The sequence below is a fragment of the Lissotriton helveticus genome, chromosome 10, assembly GCF_964261635.1.
Source record: "Lissotriton helveticus chromosome 10, aLisHel1.1, whole genome shotgun sequence".
Classification (NCBI taxonomy): domain Eukaryota; kingdom Metazoa; phylum Chordata; class Amphibia; order Caudata; family Salamandridae; genus Lissotriton; species Lissotriton helveticus.
The window spans coordinates 572,170,746-572,194,851 of NC_136071.1; the positions used below are offsets into that span (position 1 = coordinate 572,170,746).

At 46.6% G+C, this 24,106-nt stretch overlaps 1 long non-coding RNA gene across 1 annotated transcript; it reads right to left on the bottom strand.

Moving 5' to 3' along the window:
* Positions 1-2,437: 2,437 nt before the first annotated feature.
* Positions 2,438-4,405, bottom strand: LOC144785407 (uncharacterized). Its single transcript, XR_013601865.1, has 5 exons — positions 4,063-4,405; positions 3,417-3,547; positions 3,247-3,322; positions 3,010-3,139; positions 2,438-2,676 (listed from the first exon to the last, which is right to left on the bottom strand). It is a non-coding gene; the product is annotated as an uncharacterized LOC144785407 (long non-coding RNA).
* Between the last annotated feature and the right edge of the window lie 19,701 nt (positions 4,406-24,106).

Here is a 24,106-nt window from a genome sequence, read left to right on the forward strand (position 1 = left end):
ACCACCGCCCCCCACCACCACCCTCCGCGCCTGGACCCCGATCAGCACCGAAGACACCATCCGCACGATGAACTCCATCCACTCCGGATCTCCGACAGACCCCTGCCCTCACCACGTCTTCAACAAGGCCGACGCTGTCATCGCACCCCACCTGCGGGACATCATCAACACCTCCTTCGACATCGCCACCTTCCCGGAGAGCTGGAAGCACGCCGAACTCAGCGCTCTACTCAAGAAACCATCAGCAGACCCAACCGACCTCAAGAACTACCGCCCCATCTCGCTGCTCCCGTTTCCGGCAAAAGTCATCGAGAAGACCGTCAACAAGCAACTGGCCGCCTTCCTCGAGACGAACGGCTCCCTCGACCTCTCGGAGTCTGGCTTCCGGGCCAACCACAGCACCGAGACCTCCCTGATCGCAGCTACCGATGACATCCGAGCCCTGCTTGACAACGGAGAAACAGCGGCCCTCATCCTCCTGGACCTCTCCGCGGCCTTCGACACTGTCTGCCACCGTACCCTAGTACAGCGCCTCAGCAACGACGGAATCCAGGAGAAGGCACTGGAGTGGATCACCTCCTTCCTCGCCGGAAGGACACAGAGAGTCCGCCTCCCCCCGTTCAGATCGGAGGCCACCGAAGTCATCTGCGGCGTTCCTCAAGGCTCCTCCCTCAGCCCAACACTCTTCAACGTATACATGAGCCCCCTCGCAGCCATCGCATGCCAGCACAACCTGAACATCATCTCCTACGCCGACGACACCCAGCTGATCCTCTCCCTCACTAACGACCCCGCCACCGCCAGAGCCAACCTGCACGAAGGGATGACAGACGTAGCCACATGGATGTCGAACAGCCGCCTGAAACTGAACTCGGACAAGACGGAAGTCCTCATCCTGGGATCCTCACCCTCCGCCTGGGATGACTCCTGGTGGCCCCCCGCCCTGGGCAGCGCACCCAAACCAACAGACCACGCACGCAACCTGGGCTTCATCCTGGACTCCTCCCTCTCCATGACCAGACAAGTCAACGCCGTCTCCTCGTCGTGCTTCAACATCCTGCGCATGCTACGTAAGATCTTCCGATGGATCCCCACCGAGACCAGGAAGACGGTCACCCAGGCCCTCGTCACCAGCCGTCTGGACTATGGCAACTCCCTCTACGCCGGAACCACCGCCAAACTCCAGAAGAGACTCCAGCGGATCCAGAACACCTCAGCACGACTCATCCTGGACATCCCCCGCCGCAGCCACATCTCCGGACACCTGAGAGACCTGCACTGGCTCCCGGTCAACAAGAGAATCACCTTCCGGCTCCTCACCCACGCACACAAAGCCCTACACAACCAAGGACCAGGATACCTCAACAGCCGCCTCAACTTCTACGCTCCCAAACGCTAGCTTCGATCGACCAGCCACGCCCTCGCCGCCGTCCCCCGCATCCGAAGAGCCACCACAGGAGGAAGGTCCTTCTCCTACCTGGCCGCCAAGACTTGGAACTCCCTTCCTACCCACCTCCGCCTGACCCAGGACCACCTCGCCTTCAGGAAGCAGCTCAAGACCTGGCTGTTCGAGCAGTAGCGGACCCCCTCCCCCCAGCGCCTTGAGACCCTCCGGGTGAGTAGTGCGCTATATAAATGCATTGATTGATTGATTGATTGATTCTGTAAGTATGACAAGGATAAGCTTGATGACTATGAAGGTTGCTCCAGGAGAAATAATGTCCGCATAATTGGAGTACCCGAGAAGGCGGAGGGGCCGTCGGCAGACCTCTTCATAGAGGACCTCATTCTCAACCACTTGCAGCCCAAGGGCCTATCAAATTTCTTTGTGGTGGAAAGAGTGCAAAGAGGTCGACCGCGGCCGGGAGCACCGCCGCATCCCATCCTGGCCAGATTGCTTACCTTTAGGGACAGGGAAGTCATACTTCAAACAGCCAGGGTGGCTCCACCTCTCCTCTATCAGAATGCAGAAATTTCCCTCTTTACTGATTTTACCCTAAGAGTTCAAAAACAGCGAAGATCAGGTGCGAGGTGACGAAAGAGCAATGCGACAGAGGGGTAAAATACACCATTCTTTTCCCTGCCAGGTTGAGAGTGGAGGTGGAGGGGACAGCAAGGGTTTTTGAACGTCCTGAAGATGCGGCAGACTGGGGGGGGCTGGCGAGGTGCACAGGAACATAATGTGGGATGAGCGGTGTCCGGGACTATGTTTATCACCTGTCCATCTTTGAGAGGTGGTGTAAGAAAGTGGCTCTATATATACTCGACCAAAGTAAGGAACAGTGTGTATAGAGTCCCCAATCAGGAAATCAGAACAGTCCCTACTATTGCCTATAAGACAAGGATACAATTATCCGCAACTATACTACCATAGCTCAAGAGATCTTTGCATTTATATCCACTCCAGACATTAATATATAATAAGCCAACAATAAAATCAGAGTTATACACAATTTATTTTAAAATATACAAAGACAAATGTCAAATACAGTACCACAGTGCAAAAAGTGTAAAAAACAGAATGTTTACGGTTTTTGTCTGCACCCTACCAATAGGTCAATGGTGCACACACAATTCATACATGAACAAACAATTAAAAAAGCAAATCGCTATTAAAAACAAGTTGTCGACGCAGCGTTTCGGTTTCTATGATGACACCTTCATCAGGACAGGGTTCTATACAGTAAAGAAACACAATATTAACAACAATAATTTTCTTAAAAACACAACCTTATCTCCATCTCTTTTTGAAAAAAATTTTTCAGTTTTTTTACACACATTTGACAATTGCTTAACGTATTACAGGAAGGCATTGTGTCATGGGGAAAATTATTTTGCATGGGGTAACAGGGTACATGGGAAAGTGGCAGCGTGATCTCTTGAACTAAGAAGAACAAAAAGCATTATATGCTTCCAGGTGACATGTTTCTAAGTTAACAATACACCCAGGGATAGTCCAAGACTATTCGAGTTTATAATATTTCTAAATATAGACACTTTTATACTTACTCTAACAGGGCGTACTCTTTTGAAATGAGAGACGTCTTCCTCTTTTATTAATTTGAGGTAGCAGTCCTTAGTACATCATAGGACTTCAGGTACACAAATAGTGATGGACGGGTAAAGTGTCTTTTAGTGTCTGAAACAATAAACACCATCCTATATGCTCATACTGTAGTAAATGTGAGAGTCTAAAAAATAATAATTCTTTTTAAAAAAACTAGTGCTCCAGGGTCAGTCAATTACCTTTGCTATACACTGGATATTCCTGGTCGTTGAGGAAAAAGGAGCCACCGATATGAGGGACCTTTGTATAGGATTCCTTAAAAAATATAGAATAAGGACCATATCAATTTGGATTACAATTGGGAGAGTCGGAGTTTACTCATTAACCTTTACCATTATATAATGCTTACCCTGTGTTTTTAGGGATCAGTCCGGAGTATGAGCCGTGGCTGGATGCCTTCCGGTTTTGTTATGTAATTAAAACCAAGTTGCAGATTACTTTTCTTCACTCTGCTTGGCGGGGGTTTTTTTATATTACCACCTTAAGGAAAACATATATGTATATATATCAGTAGCGGTTTTTGGTTGATTCCTAATTTATTAGCACATATATTTTACCTCTTTTGCAAAACTAAGCCAATACCCTTGTATAACAAAGCTTTTATTTTCTGCTTACAGGTCTATTTATCCGACACAGCCAGATGTGATAAAAATTGATGTGTACGAAATATTAGCCGTTTGTTATAAAGTAGCTATAAGCTTTTAACAATATTTGTAGTTTCAATAGTATAGTGTATAAGCGAGGGGCCTGTGTGTCACCACGCGCCCTCTCCGCATCTCTAGGTGACGTTTCACTATTAATCTACCCTTCGTTACTAAGGGAAATCTAATAACTTTGCTCGTCTTTTTCCATGATACCGTCGAGACCGAGCTGTTTATTAAGGTTATTCTACGATATTAAAACTAGAGCTCCTTGGCTTAACCTCTAGCTGGCAAAGTTAACTAGAGCGCAAAGGGTCGAAATTACCCCATTACTTTCGGTGTGAAAACGCTTACCTTCTATTTAGTATTCGGCCTCCCTGCTCCTTTTTCACTCGTATTCGTCCGTTTTGTCGATACGCCCATCTTGTGTTTTGATGGTATTTAAACATTTCTGGTTCGCGCGTTTCCAATGAAACATCGCGAGACTACGCTTACGTATTTCTTTATGCGACCCACAAAGGGAACTACTGCCGTAGTTTACATATAATTTTCTTGGAATTCACGGGAGACTTCAGGTTATAATCATGATTAATTTAAAAGAAAAACACGCTCGATATTGTGTTTTTCTTGGAATTCACGGGAGACTTCAGGTTTTATTCATGATTAATTTAAAAGAAAAACACGCTCGATATTGTGTTTTTTTTTTTTTTTTTTTTTTTTTTTTGTGTAAGCGCTAATGAATCGCGCATCTATAAAATACCGAGTTACGTTTGTATAAAACCGGTATTAATGCTGATTATGTTATTGTTCATCTTATCCATATTGTAAGGGGCCATGAGGAACAGGAGTTTGTAGGGAAGAGTATTCTCTATCTGGGTATTTCAATAATACAATTTATTTACAGTATACGTTCCCAGTCTTCTTTATTATTCAGCCCATTTCTAACGGTATTAAAGCGGGACATGAAAAACTGCTCTCGTTTTTTCCTTTTGAGATCGATGTCTCCTCCTCTTAGGTTTGTTTGGATACTTTCCACTCCACACCATGATAGATCTTTCACCGTGTGGTTGGCCTCTTGCCAATGATCAGTCAATGGGGCACCTCTTTTTTTTGTCCTGATTGCAGATTTGTGTTCTGTAATTCTAAGGCGAATTTCTCGACCTGTCTCTCCTATATAGGTTAAATTGCATGGGCATCTTATCAAATATATCAAATTCTTGGAACGACAATTAATAAAGGATTTAATTTTATGTTTCACCTTGTCTTGTTCAATGTGGTCACCTTTAATGATGTTATCACAATTGCAACAATTTCCACATGGAAAAGTACCAGTGGGAAGGGGGGCGTTATTGATACTTGGTTGTGTGATACAGGGGATTTCTCTATACGTATGTACAAGGCTACTTTTCAATGTATGGTTGCGTCTAAACGCAAACATCGGTTTGGACACTTTCTCTTTGTTTGGTTTGGTTACTAAATTCCAATTGCGATTTATTATATTTTTAATTTTATTACTGATGCAGCTGTAATTGGTAACAAATATTACACGTTTTTCCTTCTCTACATTCTCCTTTTTTGAGAAAAGATTGTCTCTGTTAAAATATTTGGCTCTTTTATATGCGTGTCTAATCATGCGTTTTGGGTAGCCTCTTTCTGTGAATTTGTTAGTAAGCACCAAAGCATGTTTCTCAAAGTCACGCATTTTGGTGCAGTTGCGTTTCAACCTTAAAAATTGGCCGAAAGGTATGTTGTCCTTCTGGCACGGCGGATGGTAGCTGGAGTAATGGAGCATGGTGTTCCTATCCGTCTTTTTAGTGAAGAGCTCTACCTGAAGTTTGTTGTCATCATGTTTGATCAAAAAGTCCAGAAATTCACATTGATTAGTATCATATTGTGCTGTGAATCTCAAGTTATTGTCTCCAAGGTTCAGCCATGAGATAAATTCTTTTAAAATATCCAAAGGTCCTGACCAAATAAAAAAAACATCATCAATATATCGGGACCATAACGATATATTCTCAAAAAAAGGAGCCAATGGGTTAAAAATGTGAATATTTTCAAATTGGGCTACATAAAGGCAGGCCAAGCTGGGAGCACAGGTAGCTCCCATGCTGGTCCCCTTTGTTTGTTTATAATATTCTTTATTGAAGATGAAAATATTATTTTTAAGAACAAGACTAACACAGTCTATGACAAATGTTTCTTGCTGGTTAAAATCTCTATCTACCGGGCAGAGTAACTCTTTAATCATGTTGATGGTGCTGTCCTGTGGTATGTTTGTATATAATGCCTCGATATCGAGGGTCACTAGATACTGAGTTTCAGGATTGAAAGGTAGGGATTCTATTTTCTGAATTATTGCTCCTGTATCCTTAACATAGGCTGGTTGTTTTATGACATAGGGTTGTAAAAAAATGTCAGCATATTTACTGAGAGGCTCAGTTAGTGAGCCAATACTCGCTACTATAGGCCTCATAGGTGGATCATGAATATCTTTGTGGACTTTTGGGAGACCATAGAGAGCAGGTATAGTTGGATTGTTATTCCACAGAAATCTATACTCTTCTTCACAGATTGCGCAGTCTTCCTTTGCCAGATCTAATGTTCTTTTAATTACATTTTTTAATTCAGTCCAATCATTCCTAGAAACTTTTTGATAGTGTTCCTTGTTCTCTAGCATTTTGGTCATCTTAGCATTGTATTGGGAGGTGTTCATAATTACAATGCTACCGCCCTTATCTGCAGGCTTGATAGTAAGTGTCTGGCAATTTTCTAGGTGTTTTAGAGCATTTTTCTCATCTTTGTCCAAATTAAATTGAGTCCAGTTTTTCTGATCTAACAGTTCCAAGACATTTTTTTCTACAATTCTTTCCCCAATCCCCAGACGTATAACAGAGGTTAAAGTCAGATCTGACCTTACTCTCTAATGTGATAGCTTGGTTGAGCAGTAAGGCAGTATCAGAGGACAGTGTAAAGCATTTATTGTACACACTCAGTCAGCAAACGCTTTCACACACTGAAGAACTGAACTCTATGCCAAATATTTTTCTATCAAAAGATATAGTTGTTTTATTTTAGAACCAACAAGTATCAAAATATATTTTCTCAATATGAGAGACTTTGAGTAATTACTTTGCAGACGGGCAATCGAGGAGGGTCTTTGGACACTGGACTTCAGGACCCAGTCACAGGGGGGGCGTCCTCGTGGTCTTGGATCACTCGGACACGGGCCGGGCTCAGCGGGTGCAGAGAGGACTGGATTTGCAGTTCCTGGCTGGCACCAGGGGTATAGTTGTTGGAGCACAGCCTCTGCTCAGGGGAGTCCCAATCTTTGAGAGGGTCAAGGCAGCCAGGTCCTCCGGGTTTCCAAGGTTGCTGTCCACAGGAGTTGCCGGGATTTAGCAGGGGCAGGTTCTAGGGTCGACAGGCCGGTAGGGCTGGGGCCAAGTCACTGGGTGTCGTCCTGTTCGCTTAGCAGAACATAGATCATCAATTAAGACCTCCAAAATGATAGCCCCACTGACTAAACATTTCCTTGAAAAAAATCATAAGCTGGAAGATCTACGATGGAGGATCTTGGAAAAAATTAAAACACCTGACCTAAATAATGGCACCAAAATAAAAAAAAAACTGAAGTATTTTGGATCTTCACACTAGATACCCACAAAAATGGCCTGAACAAAGAGCTGCCATGGGAAAACGCCATCATTTAACAGATTTTCAGCACCATATCCCTATACCCCCAAGCCACACCCTGTTGTTAGCTCACCTCATACTTCTGTTACATAATTGACCACTATCATAGCCCTTTATACATCTATGTGCACTTTTGGCTATTTTCAATCATGTGACTGCATTATTCAAATTATCTTATGGTGTTCTCCCCTACTTTTACACACTATACAATACCAGTTATGTTACACCCTTATTGGTTCGTGTTACAATTCATCATCATAAGTATTCACATTGTAACGTCACTATCGGGACATCCAGATATTCAACTTCTCCCCTGTCACGTGATATGGGCGCATTGCTCGCGCCGAGTACGTGTTCAGGATACACATAGACTTCCCCCTCTCCACCCCGGTCACGTGATATGGGCGCATCGTCCACGCCGATCACGTGCTCTGGGTGCATACAGACTTCCCCATTATTACGTCACACGCTTTACCTTCCGCTTCTATTTTCACGGCACTACAGGACAATCATCCTTGTCTGCTAGAAATATTGCTGCGCCGTTTTGAATATCCTCAACTAGATTACATGATATTGTTCATTATTGGCAGCCCCACAAATATTAAATTGAAGGTACTATACATCAATTTTGACCATCATGTTTATCTGTGCGACATGTACCACTACATTTTCTATGTCCCTCATAGTTCTAAAAGGTTTTATTTTATACATATTTTATAGATCATTACCTTTCGTGTCCTGGCTGTTCCTTTAGCCATTTGAACTCACTAAGTGCAGCTCTCGCTCTGAAGCCGTCCTATCCATATCGGCCTAGCAGCACATTGATCCACCCTAAGTAAGTCATCATCTGCCTTTCTGCTGATCAGGCTACCACAAATATCTTGTGGTGTCGACATATTTATTTAATACCTTGCCATCTTTTTAATACCTCGCCATTCATTTCTTCTCATCACAGCTTCGAGCATCATGATTATACCTACCAGCATTTTCTATCGTGTTGATTAACTATACAGCTCCCTGCATACCTAGGTATTTTCATAACTGAATAGTGTTCATCTTCCATCTACTACCTCTAACTAAGGTCTTTTGGGGCATGTCGCACTATTTTCCATCTATACTCTTCTACATCTTTTTCTTGCTGTTCATCACTCATGTTAATCACTTTTACCCTGTTAGCCCTTTAATACACACGGTTTGCACTAGACTACCCTGAATTTACACACCATCCCCCTTGACTATCTAATATTCTCATTGTTATCCAATTTCATGAATATTTAGTCCCTCTTTCCTTTCTTCCAAATCTTCATGATCTATCTTTCTATTTAAATTTCTCATACTTTATTCTTCCATGATCTTGATAATTCTGTGAAGGTAATATACTTGTCATTATTATTTGTTATCATAAGATGTATGTTATTAAAGACAATGAACATGACAATATATATGTTTATTGTATAGACTGAGTACACATGTACTGGAATTTTGAAAAAGATCATGTTTTTTATAAATTTTAGGAATACTGTGGCCTACATAAACACTTTCCTGACGAAGGCGTCTTCATACGCCAAAACGCGCGTCGAAGAAATAGACATTTGTTCAGCCACAACCTGTTTATTGGATCGATTAAATTCATATGTGTTTTTTTATCTGATGATTATTTTAATTTACTGTATGACTTATGCATTATTGTGATTCATGATCGATTTTTATATGTATTTTTTATAAGATATCTATGTCAACAAATAGAATAAAAATATATTTTCCTGTACATGTGTTTGTTAGTTTGCAATTTTTCTATTATGCTATTGTTGATTGTATTGTATACTGTCTAGGATGATGCCTACATATTGTCGTCCTGTTGTTAGCAGCTGCACGGCGGGTCTTCTTCTTCTTGATCATCTTTCTGGTTTTCTTATCGGGATGTGAGGAAGGATGGTTCAGGGTGCCCCTAAATACTGAATTTAGGGGCGTTATAGGTAGGGCAAGGGAAGGGACCAATAGGTCCCTGTCCTGGGGTGGGTACACCCCCTAGCCTGCTCCTCTCCTGTGGGAGGGGGGCAGGAGCCTAGCTGTGAATTGGCAGGGCTCCCCATCTTCAAGATGGCCGGAGCCCGGGGTCGTGCTTCACCTCGCCTCTCCCACCTGAGTGGTGGGGTTGGCACAGGCTGGCACATCCCCTTCCTGACATAGGGTTTCCCGCCAGTTTTCCTGCCAAAGTGGGGGTCAGAACTGGTGGAGGCCAGTTGCTGAGTACAGCAAGTGGCCTGGAGAAGCTCACAAGGGTGGCAGGCCTTTGAAGCTTCCCCCTGCCCATCCTGGGGAGGAGACCTAGCACCTCGCCCAGGATGTGCATTGTTGCAGGCCCAGGTGAGCGGGGGCTCTCCACCCAGGGGTCCAACACCATGTCTGCAGTGTGGCAGCCTAGGCAGCCTCTCAGTCCAGATGTGGATTGTAGATTAGGTTTTCAGGGGGCATCTCTAAGATGCGCCCTGGTGCATTTTACATTAAATCCCACACTGTCATCAGTGTGGGTTTAATATGCTGAGAAGTTTGATATCAAACTTGTCAGTCTTCAGTGTAGCCATTATGGTGCTGTGGAGTTCGTAATGATGACCTCCCAGGACCATATACTCTTAATGGCATCACTGCACTTACAGTGCCCAGGAATGGCCCTGGGTACTGTGGGGGCACAGGGCTCATGCACCTGCGCCCTTACAGGTGGGGGTCTCCTTTCGGAATTATTCAAGCTAATTGTCTGTGTATTATGGTTGGGGGTATTGTAGGGGGGAGATCTTTCCGCTGGGGCACCTGGCCGCAGCACGGACTGTCCATTAGTGTCCCTTTTTCGATGGTATCTCCCCTCTCAGGGAGGCTATGATTGGGATCTCAAGGATTGGGGACCTGTGGCAGAAGGGGGCAGTGCTGTTGTTTGCTGATCTGCAAAAAGAATATGAATTAGCTGATTCAGAATATTTCCGCTATTTGCAGGTGCGGCATGCACTAATGTCAACCTTGCCCAGCGGAGAGTCTCCTCCGGAGTAATCACAGTTGGAAGACAGGCTGTTAGATGATTACATGCCCACAAAAGCAATCTCCTTCACATACAAGAAACTAAAATACAATATTTCTGATCCACTTGTCCAGATCAGGGGGCAGTGGGGGAGAGACGGGTTAGAACGTGATGATGAAGAATGGCAGGAGGCGTTGTCGTCCCCGAGAGAAGTTGCAATCTCCTCCAGACTCCGCTTGGTTCAATTGAAGATCCTCCATAGGGTTTATATGTAGGGGCCAGACTTGTTAGCACGGAGAGTGCGTCTGATGGGATGTGCAGGAGGCATTGTGTTCAAGAGGGTATTTTCTTACACATATTATGGGAATGTGTCATTATCCAGCGATATTGGAAGGGAATACATGAGCTTATAAGTTAGGTGCTTGAGGTGAGACTCCAGTCTGAAGCCAAACGATAACAGTTAAACGTGAGTGAGTGAGTGAGTGAGGGACGATTTATATAGCGCAACGTAGCCCAAGGGCATCAAGGCGCATAGAGATGGTATGGCTGTTTGAAAGAGAAGGAGAAGAGCGCCGGCTAAGGGTAGGCTTCTGTAAAAAGTCAGGTCTTCAGTGCCTTTCAAAAATGAAGATAAGAATTTTGGACTTTAAGCTCAGCCGGAAGTGTGTTCCACATTTTAGGGGCGAGGGAGAAAAAAGCCCTCCCGCCCCATCTGGCTTTGGAGACTCGAGGGACAGAAAGAAGGTTTTTATTGGCCGAGCGAAGTGCCCTACCGGGAGCATAGAGGGACACAAGGGATCTAATGTCTTCAGCACCGGACCCATGCACAGCGCCATGGGTGAGACATAGGACCTTGAACTTTATCCTAGCCTGCATGGGGAACCAATGTAGATTTTTCCTAATAGAGGAACCTGATGATAGCCTAGGGGCGTCAACAACGAACCTGGCAGCTGCATTCTGCACTATTTGAAGGCGTTGGACCAATCTTTTGTTAATTCCTAAATATAGTGCATTGCAGTAGTCTAACCTAGAACATATGAGGGCCACAGTGACTTGTTTTCGAGCCTCAGAGGAAAGGTAGTGTTCGATCTTTCTCAAGATTCTTAGGATCCCACAACAGGTTGAAACCGTCCTGTTGACATGTTTGTCGAAGGAGAGCGTGGTGTCAACCACTCAATCGACCAAATCTCCTGCTTGCCTCCAAAGATAAGAACTTCTGTTTTCTCCCCGTTTAATTTGAGGAAGTTCTTTATCATCCAACCCGCCACTGCTTCCATGCAATTCCTGAAATTTCGAGCCGTGATGTTTACAGTTTGTGAAAGGGAGACCATAATCTGGGTGTCATCGGCATAGGATAAGACTCCCAGTCCAAACGATCTTACAAGTCTGGCAAGCGTGGCCACATAGATATTAAAAAGCGTGGGGCTCAGGGACGAACCCTGAGGGACCCCACACAGCACAGGCTTGATAGGGGAGAGGAAGTCACCCAGCTTGACCCTCTGTTTACGGTGGACAAGAAATGATGTTAGGAGGCTGAGTGCTGGTCCATCTACTCCTATCTCCCTAAGGCGGATAGCCAGAATAGAGGGGTATCAAATGCAGCTGTAAGGTCGAGCAGGACCAGAAGGGTAGTCTGGCCACTGTCGACCTTAGCGCAGATGTTGTTGGTAACTACTGTTAGGGCGGACTCAGTGCTATGTGCCCTCCGGAAACCGTGCTGAGAGGGATCCAACAGGCTGGAGTTATCCAAAAAGGCACTCAGGTGGCAGTTTAGATGGGCCTCAAGCATTTTCGAGGGGGCCGGAAGTAGGGAGATTGGACAAAAGTTCTTCAATGTCCCGGGATCTAAGGTGGCCTTCTTTAGGAGGGGCTTAACTATGGGCATTTTCCATGAGGTCGGAAAGACACCTTCGTGAATTGCCAGGTTGATCACTTCCAAAAGTGGAGGGAGCAATACCTCCCTGCACTCTTTGAGAGTCTTCAAAGGACAGGGATCAAGGGGAGATCCGGATTTAAGTTTATCCAATAGCAGACTCAATTGCTCCAGTGTGAGAGGGGGGAAGTTAGTGAGGTTGCTACCCGGGGCCCTTACCGGTTCTTCAGAAAAGAGTACCACAGAGGCAGGAGAGGCCTCTAAGTCTGAATTAAGGGCTTCTAAGCCAGAGTGAATGTCCGTTATCTTAGCGTGGAAAAAGGTTGAAATCTGATCACACAATTCTTGGGTTGCTACTATGGGATCGTGTGACTGGAGGACAGACAGGGAATCAACAATTTTAAACAGTTCCCTAGGGGAGCTGAGGGAGGCAGTCAGTTTGGTGAAATGTGCTTTCTTTTCCTCCAACACCGCAGCTTTATACTCCTTGAGCAGGCTTTTATGTTTATGTTTTTCATTAGGGTCAGAATGCGATCTCCAGAGTCTCTCTTGCTTCCTGCAACCCTGCCTTAGCAACCTAAGGGTATCTGAGTACCAGGGTGCTGAGGGTCGCTTCCTTGTGGAATAGTGCTGTTTGATCGGGGCCAGGATGTCTACAGCCCTTGTGATGGTGTTAAAAAGGTCAAGGGCAGCTGTGTCCGTATTCTTCGCTGCGGCGGGCATAAGACTGGACATCAGCGAGGCTAGAGACTCGTTATTTACACCTCTGAAGCTCCTTTTCAGTTCCCACTTGCTGGAATCTACTGTGGGAACAAAAGAATGAGGGGGTGTGAATTCAAGTGGAACGGCCATGTGATCTGACCAGGACAAGGGGAGGGGGAGACTTATGCCTAACCTGGGGTCGTTGGTAAAGACCCCGTCCAAAGTATGTCCAGCAGAATGGGTGGAACTTCCTACTCCTTGTAGCAGCCCACAAGAGGCCAGGGAATCGAGCAAAAGGACGGTATCCACAGAGTTATTACTTTCCAAATGGAAATTAAAGTCTCCAAGGACAGTCATGTTGGGTCTATCAATGTATGGATCCAGAGCTTTCAGTAAATCATAACTAAAAGCAGCCCTGGGTCCCGGGGGCCTATAAATCAGGATACCAGAAAAAGAGACCATAGGGGAGGAAAGGAGAGTAAAGTACATGGCCTGAAAGGAATCTAAAGGCGATGGGAGAAGCTCAGTCCGGCATCTTATAGTAGTTTTCTGTAAAATTCCCAGCCCCCTGCGCCCCACTCTGTCCATTCTTGACAGGGCATACCCTTCGGGAATTGCATTTAAGAGCTCAGGCCCTGTGGACTCAGAGACCCAAGTCTCAGTAATAAATGCCCACGATGGTTTTCTGTTTGAAATGAAATCCCTAAAGGTGATGTTGTTCTTAACTAGCGACCATGCATTGATAAGGAGCCCCGTTTCCCTAGTCAGAGGAGGAGAATCTAGGTTCCTGGAACCTGCCAGCTTGTGGGAAGGGATAGGGGAAATAGAGCCAGTTCCTCTCCCAGTGCATTGGCACTTAGGAGCATCTAGTAGCCCCTCAGGTGTAAGCATATGATGACAGGGCTTCCACGGGGGTTTACGTGTTTGTAATGCATTTAGAGAGTATAGGGGGCTGACTGGGACATAAATATCTGAAAAGCCAGCCTTCCTGGCCCCTGGCGCTTCCTTAGCGCTGACGGGCGCAGACGGGCTGGACTCAGGCGTGACTCCGGCGCTGATACGGTGCGTCCGCTGATCGCGTCCGCTGCGCGGAGGCATGTCCGTCTCCTTATATGCTGGCGACTAGAACGCTGCAGGTGTAGCCTCCCACCCAAGATGGCCGCTGCTAATTTCCACCGCCCGAGGTCCATGTAGCTCAGCCCGTGACTGGGCTGAGCAACGCCAGATGCGGGGAAAGGGAGTTAGCAACTGCAGAATAATCAGCAGAGTGCAAGGTACGTTTTTAAAGTGAATCTTAAAAACACGACCATTTTAAAAGTAATGGCACACCAGAGAGGTCCACACACGCAAGTCACATAGCACACCTCCCGGCTTTCCGCATCAGGAGGGAACAACAAACAGCAAGGACTCACGTCTGCCAGGGAAGCTCCTTATAGGCTGCCGACTAGAACGCTGCAGGTGTAGCCTCCCACCAAAGATGGCCGCTGCTAATTTCCACCGCCCGAGGTCCGTGTATCTCAGCCCGTGACTCGGCTGAGCAACGCCAAATGCGGGGAAAGGGAGTTAGCAACTGCAGAATAATCAGCAGAGTGCAAGGTAGGTTTTTAAACGTCTGTGAACCTACAGACGTGAATAGTAAAGGGAAAACCTGGGTCACATTGGGTTTGATGGTGGCTAAGAGGAATATCACCAGACTGTGGGGGCCTGGAGTGGCACCTACATCGGCTTCGTGGAAGACGGACATGGACTGATGTATGCTGAGGCAAAAAACTGTGTATGTAGCACGGGGTTGCCCATGGTGTGGAAGAACCTTTCACACCATGAGTCCCGACCTCCATGACCTGTCATTTTGATTTGCCAAAATAATGCTGTTGATACATGTCTGACATGATATTTGTCCTGTGATAAATGCCATTCTCTCTGTGTTCAATAAAAAGAGTGATAAAAAAAGTGAAAAAAAAACAATGGCAAAATCATCTTTTGCCAGCTGCCCAGGCAGCGAGTGGAACCACCTGCAGACTAGTGCTGCACGAAGCATAGGAATGCTCCAAAATAGAATAAAAGCACCGCTTGCCGGACAAGAAAAAAACACATTGTTTAATATGGTTTTCACCAACGCACTGCAATATCAGATCCACGTGGCCCAGAGAGGACAGGCCAAATTGTTTATTCACTGATTACAAATGAATGTTGCCAAAGGTGCCACTCAGTAGCCTATACAAAGATGGGGGTTGACCCTGTAAGGCTTAAGGGGAAGGGAAACATCCATTATAACTCAGTCATCGCACTGCTTTTACAACGCAACTGTTACAATGCAACTGCCTTTACATCGCATGCCATTATAACACATGCCATTACAACGCATGTCACTACAATGCAAGCCATTACAACGCATACCATTACAATGCATGTTATTACAAAGCATTATAAGGTAAGTAATGGAGATTATTTGTTTTAGGGTGGGTATGGGTTTTGGGGTAGATGGGAATAGTCATTTTTACCCCTACACTATCCAACACATTTCCTACTGTTGCACTCACTGGAGTTGTAATAGTAATTTTGACCCCTACACCATCCAACACTTACCCTACTGTTGCACTCACTGGAGTGGGAATAGTAATTTTTACCCCTACCTTATCCAACACTTACCCTACTGTTGCTCTAAAAGTATTATGCATTGTAATGGTATGCCTTGTAATGGTATGTGTTGTAATGAAATGTAATGGCAGTTTTAAAAATTGCGATATAATGGCATGTGTTGTAAAATCATACGATGTAATGGTAGTTGGGATGTAAAAAAGTGTTGTAAAAGCATGCGTTGTAACTGTTTGCCTTGTAACGTCATAAATTCAAGGGGAAGGGATCAATATATTACAATATGAACAGAAAAACCCCAGCTACCATAAATTCAAAATATTAATGTTAAATCAGAACAAGAAACTGTTTAATCAAGTGCCCAGATATTTATTATTTTCTTTATTTCTTTTTTCAGTTTTAAAGAGGTGTAAGTACTCTTGTTGCATTTGACATTTAACCAGAAAAAACGTTCAATATAATTACATTACATAACACGGTTGGTTACAAAGACATTACTTAAAGTTTCAGCTTGAACATAGAGTAAGGCGGTGTATCCTTCTCCTGCCACTAGGAATTCCTCAGTTAAAAGTTTACTCTTCCAGATGGAATACCTCTGAATGTTCATCAGGTATCTGTGACTTGTGTAATGATGGAGTGCAAGACCTTTGCCATGCACTTTTAATTTGCCAAGATTTGACCCTGGTAGAAGCTCGGCAACGCTTCATAAAACCCATTCGCTTTAGATATAATGCTATTTTATCTCAAGATTTAATATCATTGTGCAAGTCTCCTCTAAACTAATTTATTTGTGTAAATGCTCTACTCCTGAGGCGGAAAGCCGGGAGTTTGTAACTTTTTAAAAACTGTTTGCTGCTGTTTATTTTCATTTTAATTCACTTACCCCCAGTCACTTTGCTCGGAAAGCGGGCCTACCACTGTCAGTGGAAGGCTTAGAACGCTGTTTCCAGCGCCACGATCCAAGCGCAGGCCACGCCCCCTTTGGAGGCCACGCCCACTGCTCTTAAGGGACGCTGACCACGAGCGTCACCACGTGTAAATGCTCTACTCCTGAGGCGGAAAGCCGGGAGTTTGTAACTTTTTAAAAACTGTTTGCTGCTGTTTATTTTCATTTTAATTCACTTACCCCCAGTCACTTTGCTCGGAAAGCGGGCCTACCGCTGTCAGTGGAAGGCTTAGAACGCTGTTTCCAGCGCCACGATCCAAGCGAAGGCCACGCCCCCTTCGGAGGCCACGCCCACCGCCCAACTACTAACTCTCCCATAAAAATGTGCTTCCCCTGGAAGCGCAGCGGGCGAGCGCAGCGGGCGCACCGTTTGCGCGCCAAAGGCGCACCGTTTGCGGGCCAAAGGCGCGCCTAAGGAAAGCCCGTCTGCGGCCGTCTGCGGCCGACCGAGGCTAGAGGCTAGTCACTCTGCCTCTTTTACTCAATATTCCCGCTCGCAACTGACTGATCTTCGAGGTAAGTGGCCACTACCTACTACTGTTTCATCCCGTGTCGCTAATCTTGGCCTCCTGTCTCCGCAAACCCCACTTTACACTAGTCCCTCGTCCTTGCCTCCGACTAGTTGACCTTCCATTCCGACTCCCACTGCCCCCTCGCCTACAGTAATTTCTGCAATGTACCTCAATACCAGCTCGGCAGTTAAACATCAGCTCGATCTTTTCACGCTTTTGGATTCTCAAAAACCTGATGTGCTATTCCTTACCGAGACTTGGTTCTCAGATAGCTCTCTCCCCTCCCTATTGGCAATACTCCCCCCATCTTATTACGCTATCCGAGTTGATCGTTCATCCGGAAAGTCAGGCGGAGGGGTTGCCCTGATTGCCCTTAAGGAAATTACTTTCCAACCCTTAGCTTTCTCTTCTCTGGGCTCTTCTGACTGTCTAGTTGCTCGTTCACTCTCCCTGACTCCCCCATTTACCTGTGTCCTTATCTACCGACCCCCGTCCTCCCCTCTTACGTTTCTCCCAAGCTTCCAAGACCTGATGGCTACTCTGGTAGTCAATCACTCCTCCATCGTTGTCCTGGGAGACTTCAACTTTTGGCCCTCTGACCCTGCAGAATGTGCAACCTCCAAAGAGTTTTCAGACTCCCTCCAGTCGCTCAACTTCACCCCTGTTGTGCACGTCCCTACGCATAGGTTGGGACACATCCTCGATCAAATTTGGCACCGAAACTGTCCGATTACCTCACTCTCGATCGCTCCCTGTGTATGGTCAGATCATTCGCTGATCACTTTTTCTTTATCCCTTCTCTTACCCCCCAAGCTCATCTCCACCAAAGACGTCTGGGCACAATCATGGAACCGCGTTGATGTAGAGGCCCTATCTGCCACACTCTCCTCATCCAGCCCTGATCTCTCAGGGTTGCCATCTTTGGAGCAAGCTGAATCTATCAACAGCTGGCTACGGGCCGGCTGCGACTCCATTGCCCCTCTGAAGCGCGTCTTGTCCAAACGCCCCAAAGATGCTAACCGATGGTTCTCCAACGACCTGAAGACCCTAAAACTTAATCTCCGCCAAGCAGAACGCCTTTGGCGGCGGGATTACTGCCCTGTTTCTAGAATTCGATATACCACTCTCCTATCACAATACAAGAAATCCATCCTGGAAACTAAGAAGACTTACTTTTCAGCAAAAATTCAGTTCGCGGAGAACAGGCCCAGAGAAATATTCTCCATCGTCCAAGATCTGGCCTACTCCGATAGAACCTCACTCAAACCTCCTCCATCACAACCACTCTGCGATTCTCTTAATTTATTTTTTCTCAATAAAATTAGCACGATCAAGGCTAATATCCCATCCCCATCCCCCTCCTTCACTGACCCGTGCTGTCCCCCAGCTACAGCACACCTTAATTCCACCCCCCCCCCCTCACGATTGACTCTCTTTCCTCTATCCTTCCGCTGGTCAAATCCGGCTCCCCCCTGGACCCCTGCCCTGCCTATATATTGTAGCAGATCTACTCCCACTGCCCCTCACCGCCCCTAACTTTTCTTAACAGCTCATTATCCCAGGGCACTGTTACTCCATCACTCAAATCGGCAGTGATCGTTCCTATTTTAAAAAAACCCGGGGCGGATCCCTCGGATCCAGCAAACTACCGCCCCATCTCCCTCTTGCCTTTCCTGGCAAAGGTATTGGAACGTCATGTCGTCAGAACCTTGGGCCAATTTGTGGAAAGAAGCAGTGTCCTGGCCCCTAGGCAGGCCGGATTTCGCCCCGCACATTCAACGGAATCTGTAATTATTTCCGTGATGGACAACCTCCGAGAGGGTTTGGACACCAGTCAGCCCCAGGCCCTGGTCCTCCTCGATCTTTCCGCCGCATTCGACACGGTGGACCATGCCATCTTACTTTCACGTGTCGAGGCGGCGGGAATCGGAGGGACGGCCCTGTTATGGCTATCTTCCTTCTTAACTGGCCGCACCCAGGCGGTCCGCCTGGGTGAGTACTCAGCTGACCCTTATCCTGTCCAGTGCGGGGTCCCCCAAGGATCCTCTCTGTCCCCCCTGTTATTCAACCTCTATATTGCCCCTCTTATTTTTTCTTTACAGCAGATGGAGGTCTCTGTGTACAATTATGCAGATGACCTCCAGCTTATCTTTTCTCTCTCTTCCTCCCCCGGTTCAATATCTAATTTTCAGTTCATCATGACTTTTATCCAGGACTAGATGAACTTCAACCACCTGAAACTCAATCCCGATAAAACGGAATTGGTGTTGACGGGTGGTTGCTTCAGTCCCTGGTCTCCTTCCTTTTGGCCCCCCTCTTTAGGTTCCCCACCCACTCCAGCTTCCTCTGTCAAGACTCTTGGTTTCAAAATCAATAATCAACTTTCCCTTCACACTCAAGTCAGTGCCGCCGTTTCCTCCGCTTTTCTTTCCCTCCGGACAATACGTAGAGTTTCACGATTCTTTTCCTCAGCCGCCCTTAAGCTAATACTTCTGGCCATGGTGACGTCTCGCTTGGACTATGGCAATGCCCTCTACCATGGCATGCCTGCGTACCTCGTGAGGCGTCTCCAACTGGTCCAAAACCAGGACGCTCGACTGGTGTTTAATCTTCCCAAATCCCAACATGTCACTCCCCTGCTCGTATCCCTCCACTGGCTCCCTGTCCGGCAGCGTGCCTTATTCAAGCTTGCCTGTACTACTTTCAGAGCGCGGACTGGCTCTGCCCCGTCCTTCATCAATACAGCCATTCAAGACTACATCCCTTCCAGAGAACTGCGTTCTGCTACCCATCATCTCCTTGTGGTCCCTCGTTTTAAATGTAAAAAGTGGGGAGGTTCCAAATTTTCCACCACGGCTCCTGCCTTTTGGAACTCTCTCCCACCCCACTTGAGATCTTGCTCCCAGTACCCCCTGTTCCGTAAAGGTCTCAAAACCTTCCTGTTCTCCCAAGCCTTTCCCTCTTAAATTATTGCATTCTTTACTCTGTCTGCCCCCTGAGTAGCAGTATTTACTTAGCGCCATGAAACCGGTTGGTGAACGCGCGCTCTACAAAACCCTTAAACTCAAACTCAAACTCAAACTCAAACTTGTACAAGTTCTTAAAGAAGTTTTTAAAGTTGTAAAAAAAGGCTACAATTTTAATAACCACAGATTTTGTATTTGTACTCATTACATTTAAATGACCAAATCTACAACGTGTTTTTACAGAAAGTTCAAAAGTATAAATCCAATATTTTTTTATTATCTATTTGTATTTGTTGACCTCAAATGAGGTCTGAATTAAATAAAATAAAATTATTTGATTTTGACGAAGACATTACCATATACAAAAAAGTATACTAATAAATAAACACATTTCAAGGATAAACTTATCACATGAAAGTTTCTACTACAGTGTCCATGTTTACAGCACTTCGGCTGTGTTCAACAGAACAAGAACCGACAATGTAAGTTTTTTTTGTTGCATAGAAACATATATATTTATACATATATATATATATATATATATATATATCTTCGCTCCTTTTGCCCCTACTTCTGCACTCTCATACGGGTGCTGCATGCGGGGGGTGCTCCCGGTAACCTCACGCTCCACGTCTTTCTCTATTCCTCAAAAAGACACAGCACTCGCGGGGGAGAGTCATAGATTTTATTTTGACTCTTCAAACGCACCAGACGCGTTTCGGCATACGCCTTCCTCGGTATATATATATATATATTTATATACCCTACCAGGTAGGTCGCTCCCCCTCCGCACAGCACCGCCTGTGTGTCCCTGCCCCAGCTGCCGGGGCAGCTGCTGTTCATCCTCCGCTTTATTGCTTTTATTGTATTGCCTGTATTTTCATTGTTGTGTCTGTGACTGCTGTTGTCTGTCTTCCCCCGCTGCCTGTACGTGGTCCATGCCCCTTTTTTTCCCTCTGTACCCCTCGCTGTCCTCGTGCTCTCTCTGCCTGGTCTTTCCTTCTGTACCCCTCGCTGCCCCCATGTCCCTGCCCGGTTTTCCCTTCTGTTCCCCTCGCTGCCTCCCTGCCTCTCTGCCCGTTCTGCCTTCTGTTCTTAGCTGCCCCTGTATTTCTGTATTCTGTATTTTGCCCTTTTTGCCTTCTGTGCTACTCGTTTTTTGTGCCCTTCTGCCCTCTGTTCCACTCGTTTTTTGTGCCCTTCTGCCCTCTGTGCCACTCGTTTTTCCCTTGTTTTTTGTGCCCTTCTGCCTTCTGTTCCACTTGTTAATTGTGCCCTTCTGCCCTCTGTTCCACTCGTTTTTTGTGCCCTTCTGCCCTCTGTGCCATTCGTTTTCCCCTTGTTTTGTGCCTCTTTTGCCTTCTGTTCCACTCATTTTTGTGTCCATCTGCCCTCTGTCCCACTTGTTTTTTGTGCCCTTCTGCCCTCTGCGCCACTTGTTTTTCCCTCGTATTTGTGCCTCTTTTGCCTTCGGTTCCACTGCTTTTTTGTGCCCTCTGCCCTCTGTTCCACTCGTTTTTTTGTGCCCTTCTGCCCTCAGTGCCACTTGTTTTTCCCTTGGTTTTGGGCCCTTCTGCCTTCTGTTCCACTCGTTTTTTGTGCCCTTCTGCCCTCTGTCCCACTCGTTTTTTTGTGCCCTTCTGCCCTCTGTGCCATTAGTTTTTCCCTTGTTTTGTGCCCCTTTTGCCTTCTGTTCCACTCGTTTTTGTGACCTTCTGCCCTCTGTTCCACTCGTTTTTTTGTGCCCTTCTGCCCTCTGTGCCACTTGTTTTTCCCTCGTTTTTGTGCCTCTTTTGCCTTCTGTTCCACTCGTTTTTTGTGCCCTTCTGCCCTCTGTTCCACTCGTTTTTGTACCCTTCTGCCCTCTGTGCCACTTGTTTTTCCCTCGTTTTTTGTGCCCTTCTGCCTTCTGTTCCACTCGTTTCTTGTGCCCTTCGGCCCTCTGTTCCATTCGTTTTTTGGTGCCCTTCTGTTCTCTGTGCCACTTGTTTTTTTCCTTGTTTTGTGCCCCTTTTGCCTTCTGTTCCACTCCTTTTTCGTGCCCTCTGCCCTCTGTTCCACTCGTTTTTTTGTCCCTTCTGCCCTCCATGCCACTCATTTTTCACTTGATTTTTGTGCCCTTCTGCCTTCTGTTCCACTCATTTTTGTGCCCTTCTGCCCTCTGTTCCATTCGTTTTTTGTGCCCTTCTGCCCTCTGTGCCACTTGTTTTCCCTCGTTTGCGTGCCTCTTTTGCCCTCTGTTCCACTCATTTTTTGTGCCCTTCTGCCCTCTGTTCTACTCGTTCTTTTGTGCCCTTCTGCCCTCTGTGCCACTCGTTTTTTCCTTGTTTTGTGCCCCTTTTGCCTTCTGTTCCACTCCTTTTTTATGCCCTCTGCCCTTTGTTCCACTCGTTTTTTGTGCCCTCTGTGCCATTCGTTTTTATCTCGTTTTTTGTGCCCTTCTGCCTTCTGTCCCACTCATATTTTGTGCCCTTCTGCCCTCTCTGCCACTCATTTTTCCCTCGTTTCTGTGCTCCTTTTGCCTTCTGGTACCTTTGCTGTCCCTCACCGCCCTTGCCCCTGCGGCCCCACCCCCCTGACTGCCCACTGCCCATTTGCTGCCTGCGCCTCCCGCCTCCCAGCTGATCCTCCCTCCCACCTCCCCTATAGGCCGGTCGATGCGCAGTGAGGAGAGCGACCCTTAACCCTACCAGGTAGGTCGCTCCCCCTCCACACAGCACCGCCTGTGTGTCCCAGCCCCAGCTGCCACCGCCGCTGCTGAGGAAGGAAGAGGCCCTCCATCACCCACAGGCTACCACCTGCGCCTCATCCCTGGTGGCCAGTGGTAGGCCGTAGGTAGGTTTGTTCATCCTCCGCTTTATTGCTTTTATTGTATTGCCTGTATTTTCATTGTTGTGTCTGTGATTGCTGTTGTCTGTCTTCCCCCACTGCCTGTACGTGGTCTGTGCCCCTTTTTCTTCCCTCTGTTCCCCTTGCTGTCCCCATGCTCTCTCTGCCCGGTCTTTCCTTCTGTACCCCTTGCTGCCCCCTTGTCCCTGCCCGGTTTTCCCTTCTGTTCCCCTCGCTGCCCCCGTGCCTCTCTGCCCGTTCTGCCTTCTGTTCTTAGCTGCCCCTGTATTTCTGTATTCTGTATTTTGCCTCTGTGCCACTCGTTTTTCTGGTATTTCTGTGCCGTTTTGCCTTCTGTGCCACACGTTTTTCCCTCGTTTTTGTGCCTCTTTTGCCTTCTGTTCCACTCGTTTTTTGTGCCCTTCTGCCCTATGTTCCACCACTCTTTTTGTGCCCTTCTGCCCTCTGTGCCACTTGTTTTTCCCTCGTTTTTTGTGCCCTTCTGCCTTCTGTTCCACTCGTTTCTTGTGCCCTTCAGCCCTCTGTTCCACTCGTTTTTTGGTGCCCTTCTGTTCTCTGTGCCACTTGTTTTTTCCCTTGTTTTGTGCCCCTTTTGCCTTCTGTTCCACTCCTTTTTCGTGCCCTCTGCCCTCTGTTCCACTCTTTTTTTGTGCCTTCTGCCCTCCGTGCCACTCATTTTTCACTTGATTTTTGCGCCCTTCTGCCTTCTGTTCCACTCATTTTTTTTGCCCTTCTGCCCTCTGTTCCAATCGTTTTTTTGTGCCCTTCTGCCCTCTGCGCCACTTGTTTTCCCTCGTTTTTGTGCCTCTTTTGCCTTCTGTTCCACTCATTTTTTGTGCCCTTCTGCCCTCTGTTCCACTCGTTCTTTTGTGCCCTTCTGCCCTCTGTGCCACTCGTTTTTTCCTTGTTTTGTGCCCCTTTTGCCTTCTGTTCCACTCCTTTTTTATGCCCTCTGCCCTTTGTTCCACTCCTTTTTTGTGACATCTGTGCCATTCGTTTTTCTCTCGTTTTTTGTGCCCTTCTGCCTTCTGTCCCACTCATCTTTTGTGCCCTTCTGCCCTCTGTGCTACTCATTTTTCCCTCGTTTCTGTGCTCCTTTTGCCTTCTGTTACCTTTGCTGTCCCTCACCGCCCTTGCCCGTGCGGCCCCACCCCCCTGACTGCCCACTGCCCATTTGCTGCCCACGCCTCCCGCCTCCCAGCTGCTCCTCCCTCCCACCTCCCCTATAGGCCGGCCAATGCGCAGTAA